Consider the following 6,045-nt stretch of genomic DNA (forward strand, 5'->3'; position numbering starts at 1 on the left):
AGTGACGTTTCAGCGCTTTAAGTAGAATGCTTCTTTTCAAAGAAGCTTTTTTTTTTTAGTTTTCTTTTTCAGTATACATATACAGTCGCTCAAAGTCCCAGAGTAAATATTCAACTCTAAGCCTACATCTGTTAGGTCTTCTTTCTAGTGTCACAAGCATAAGGGCGCAGACGTCGTGCTTGGCGGAATCTTTCAATTTTTTTAATGCGCGAAACTATTTGCTAGCGCCTGGAACATGAGTTCAGCAGAGTAATTTTTCTTGTCGGGGTTCTTAGTTCATTTACATTAGAAATGTCATGATGGGCTCAGCAGTATATGCATTGAACTTTAGAAGAACTCCTTTTTAATGTCGTGATCTTTATAACTCTATCTATAGATTTTGAGCGAAAAGCCAATGCGTTGTGTTTATCCTCAATTCCACAGCTGTCAGTGGTGTCCTCCGGCGCCATAGCGTCTTAGTCATTTCTCACGGACGAGATAAAATGTGCACACGACAAGCGGGAGAGTTTTTGTGAAAAACAAAAGACAAAAAAGAGCAGCAAGCTTCTTCACGCATCTACTCGATTGTTTAGAAGGCTACAGTATGCCTTTAAACAGCTTCCAAACCTAAAACCCTTCTCATATGTGCTTTACTTCGAGCTACTACATGAGCAGGGAGAAATTGATAACAAATAATTCGATACAGAAATAACGCCATCTGGAACAAACATAAAAAGAGTGCCAGGTGATAATAGGCCGCTGTCGCCATGGCTGCTACTGTCGGCATGTTTCTTTACACGAAAAACTCCATTCTTTTTTCAGGTTTTCATAACTCGTCAGCTCGTCAGTATCTTCATCATTGTGGCTTCTACACTTCAAGCCTCCTTTTGCGATACTGCCCTCTGAGCAGCGACTTACCGCAGTGAACGCTTAGAAGCTTCGATAGTAAGCTACCTTTTCCGCTGGCTGCTTCAGCACAGTGCTCGGGAATGGCTACCCGTTCGTTGTTACTGATAACCGAGAAATTTATAGAATTTTTATGTTAGGTTACCTTTTAAGTCACCTCGGTGATGAAGTGCTTGAAGAAGGCCACACATTCGGTTTTTCGGCAAACAAAAGAATAATGTAAAGTCCAAAATTAAAGCCTTTCCTTCTCGCATGGTCATTTGAGCGTTCACGAAAGTCTACACATGCGGTCTTCCCGCAGATTTAAAAATTCTGTAAACTTTGAAAGTAACCTTTTTCATTGGCCTGGGCTTTGGAATGCCCGCAAAAGTGTTTACATTGGTTTTCTTTTCCTGTAAAACAAGGAATCCGGTAAACTTCGAAACGATACAAATTTTTCCGCTTGTGTTGGTGATTAAAGCATTCTCGAAAGGCTTATACTTATTCAGTTTTTATGCTGACGGAAGAATCTGACTCGAAATACATTTAGCTCATTACGTAACCGTTACGTAACGCGAGAGGTGGCGCCTTTTGAAATGACGTGGCATTACAGAAGGCGCCCAACGCTGGCGCACGTCTGCCTTCTTTTGTAAAGAGAATAAGCTCTCAAAACGAGTTATCAGTGCTAGCATCGTGTGAAGTTGCATCTGAGGAATTTTTATCGTCTCTTTAATGTCATGCCGCCATGCATATATGGCCCGCGCAGCAAGCAACCCTGTTGGCCATTACCAGCGCCATTACCAAGGCGTCTTATCACAGAAAGTGCAAAGTTTTCACTCTGCACCGAAATTCATAATAGCCTTAAAGGGGCTCTCAAAGAGGGTCACAAAAAGGCGCCACATTCCTAGCATGACAAAGGACGCCGCTTCAGTAATATCCTCTAGCGAGAATTTTTTTATGCGTTTTTTAGAGGAGGAGTTATCTCCTGTCGAAATTTGAATTTCAATATATCTCGCCTTTCCCTCCACGCTGAAAGATCGGTGCTAGTGGCGCGGGAATTCGACAAGGGTTGGAGCCTCCTGACCCGCCGGGGTGACGCTGCTGACTGTTGACGGCTGCTGACCGTTCGACGCTGCTGACTGGCCGCGGCTATGGTTGCTGCATGACGCTTGAAAGAATCTATCTAATAGCCGTCTCTGAACAGAATTACCCAGCAGCGTGCGATGGAGGAGGGCGCGATCATGAAAATGTCGCCGAAAAGGACTCCCCAAATTTCGCGCGCCGATTGTAAGTTTCCTGCTGCATGTAGAAATGCATTATTTGGCTGAGGTGTTCATGACGGTAAAATCAGGTGATTGAGGGAGTTTAGGTACTCTCCTCAGAAGGTGTTTCAGAGCTCCTTTATAGGTTTCCGTAAATGATATGAATGGACAGAAGCTGAGCACTTCAAAAGACCATGCAATTACGCTTCAGTACGCTGGCATGTAGTACTTGCATGCTTTCGACTTCAGGGAAGTGCAGATGATCACAGCTTTCAAAAGACTGTTCACAGCTTGCCGCATGTGTGTTAATTACCTCTCACTTCGATGCATAATAATCGCACAGTACACTTGAGTGATAAGGCATTCTCTTGTCGCTAAAAATGAACAAGTTATCAAGCACGGAGTGTAGCTCTTTTGACAAGATGCGACCCAATTTGGGCTCTAAACGGCTGCGTTTCTTTCCTGAGAAAAAAGGCACTGATAAATACCGAACCACTCCTAATGCATGGTCTTGCGATCGCCCCAAGGTATGTATTTTCTGACACCCGAGCATATCAATACAATTAAGACGCTTCTGAAAACGTGCTATATATAGAGCAACTGTGTCCAAATGAAAGCTTTTAGAGCTCTGATACAAGACATAGCCCATACGCTCTGAGAGACTGTCTGTACTCGGGGTTTTCCCAACTTTTTGATAGCATTTACTATGGCGGCCAGAGATACGCGGCGCGGCGGCGACGGCCGTTCTTCAGTCCTTGTAGCTACGCACCAAGAACATTGCGCCGTGTTGTTCTCGACAGCTTGAACTTTGCCGAGAAGGTCTTCGCATCACGAGCGGGTTTCAACGAACTGTCGTACATGGAAAAGTTCACTGATTAAAGGGAGATCAAAATAAATGATAAGAAATGTGACATTTCTCTCTGTGACAAAAGCAAGTGGAACGTTTCCCTCTGGTATCCAAAAAAAGGATTCCAAAAACAGATAACAAAAAATTACTCTTTCTTTGACCTTATGAAGGCGCAAATTCTTCTTTCTGAGCCAAAACAAATAATAAATTGAATTTTCAGCACGAAAACAACAACGGGAATGACGTATTAAAAAAACAATATTAACCAAAATATGACAAAGATATTCTAGGATTTCTTGATTAGCATTAGGCCAGAGAGGTTGCTCATCTTTTAATTTTCGCGAAGGCAACCGAGTGTAGTACAGGTCTCCTAGGCCTGCCTTGCTTTTTATGATGTGCTAAGTCCTTTAAGCTCTTTCGGTTAAGTATTGAGAGAAAAAAAGAACAAAACGATGTATTGAGAAAAAAACGCGGGTTAAAACTGCCCAAAAATGTCTTAGAAGCAGATTGCTGTTTTTCTTTAACCACCCGGGCTCACATCGATCTTTAGAACTGCTGTTTAAAACTATGATCACCGATTAGAAAGCTAGATACGGACACAACATGACATGCTCAGTAGTTCGCATAACAACGGATTAGTGAAACAAGAGCAGAAACATGACTGTGTAATGTGTTTCGTACCATTTCCTACAACATGTTTCTTCTCCCGTACACGTCTACAGTATTCAGAAGATGACTTCAGTGAACTCGCAGTAGAGTTGTTCTGCGAGTTAGCATTCTAATTCTTTTATATGAATTCACAGGGCATGTGTGCTGCTTCTCGTTTCTGAGCATTCATTAAAACATGAACTCAAAATAAATATCCAAGTCACGTCTAGTGAAGTTTATTTTTCTTTTTGTTGAAAAGAAGGAGCCAGGACTAAATACTGTGAAGGACAGTTTGTCAAGGCCACAACCCTCTCCAATAATTGGCAGAGCAACAGGTAGGAAGAAAATCAATTTTAAACGTGCACTATTTTATACATGAAAGAATTTTATACTGTAATTTTTGCCCGTACTACAATAAGATACGCAATAAAGCGCAAAAACATAATAGCCACGCCCTGCAATTCAAGTCATAAAATGAGAATACAGCAAGATAAGAAACATTCTAAACATAAAGCAACATTTTGTTCAAAACAGTTGCTCACGGCAAAAAAAAAATTCAATTTGGTGATTTGAGTCATTCACTGGATCGAATAGAGTTGCATGCATCCTATTTAATAGTTCGGGTACACTGTAGCATAAACATGGAGTGCATGAATACGAACAATTGAGCTATTCAAACAAGAAATTTTCTTCATGCCGGGTTTGTCGGTCTCAAATGATTCCTTTTAATTCGGCAAGGCTTACAACAATATCATCATTAAATTTTAAGAAATATACAAAAGCTATAGTTATCTTGTAATCAAAAAAAGGGCACACAGAGAGGAAATTATTCTCAAGAAAAGCTTCTCTGTTGGATGACAGTAAGACACACTCGCAACATACCGTAATGCTCTTTTCTGCAATAAGTGTAACTTAAATGCGTCGGTTACCCCTGTGTTGTACCACACTAAGCTGCAGCCACAAGCGCGTTATATAACAAAAGTTTCCTTTTAGAAGGCAGCAAGTATCTTGTTCAGGCGATACCGAAAACAGTTGAAGCAACTTTTGAATGTTAGGAAAACTGGCCTTGCCTTTTAATTTTTCGCTGTGAACCTGGCTGAAGTTTTATGCTTTGATTTTCAGAGCAAGTAAACCAAGCGAATTGCCTAAATGTCTTCAAACCCTGCCTTCAGTTCAGGGTTAAATGCATATTAAAACACCAGTTATGCCGGAAATCCTCTATTTTTAATTTCGGGTCTGGGAGGCCATCATGAGCAACGAGCACAAAAGACTTAAATAACGCTAAAAACTATATATTTACAAGAGTTGCATGTTACAAAGACTCACCTTTTGCGCACGTTTCAACATCACTCTTCATACAAGCCAACATGCTGCATCCACTTGTTTCGAGTGATCTCATGGTGCCTCATGAAAATATTTTTTTCAGACAGTGGAATGCAATATGGAATGCCGTTTTCGCAGAGAACTAACCATTACCTTTGAACTGCCAGAATTATGACATTCCGACGCGCCTGCTAGATGGCAAGTTACGGGAGATTTTTTTATGATATGCAGTTCATCCCAAGACGAATATTCTGAGGTAAGAACGCATAGTATTTGTGTTCACGCTATATTTATCATTGTCTTCGATGCAATGCATTCAACAACGTGGGCCAACGTGGTCTATGTACGCCGTTCCTAACGGTGTTTGGTAGAACCTAAACATTAGCGACGTTGTTAATGTCTCATGACTTCACTCGATTTCAGTCCCATCCTTCAATCTTCATTAAGCGAAGTTACAGGGGCTGTATTCTATAAGCCTTCCTTTTTCCGTTTCCATTTAGCGTGCATTCGCTTTTATGTCATTGGTCACTCAGATATACCCGCGCCTTTCAAGTGTCTGTGGCAAGCGACCCCGCCATTGGATGGTTGGCGACTAAGCCTCAACATTGGCTGCATATCGCAGCCAATGGCAGCCTACGATCAGGTCCGGTCACATGCTGTTTACAGAGCTCTGCAATGTAGCTCACCTTTGGCTGAATACTGCATTCATTTTCAGCCAATGGTAAGGTCGCGTCTCCAACTACCCAACGGTCTGGTCGTTTCCCATGTAGCGACGCTTGAAAGCCACGGGAATATTTGAGTGACCACTGACATAAAACCGATTGGGCAGCTTACAGAATACGGCCCCTGCTCTGCCAGGCTCACATTATGTCATTATAAGGAGGGTAGGGGTATTCAATACACTTGATAAACTTTTCTATGTACCGTTTCTTCAAGCTTTGTAGCTTTCCTTTGTAGCCATAAGGCATCGCTTGGGTAGATAGATGCCAATTAGTAATTACTCCCTTATTGCAAATCGACTCCACTTTGGGGGTCGCCTCTAAACATTAAACCTGCGCTGTTCCGCTTAGAGTTGTTGATCAATACGCTCTTGACCTCCCA

This window comes from Amblyomma mixtum, chromosome 8, assembly GCF_055824585.1.
Source record: "Amblyomma mixtum isolate Tamu chromosome 8, ASM5582458v1, whole genome shotgun sequence".
Lineage (NCBI taxonomy): Eukaryota > Metazoa > Arthropoda > Arachnida > Ixodida > Ixodidae > Amblyomma > Amblyomma mixtum.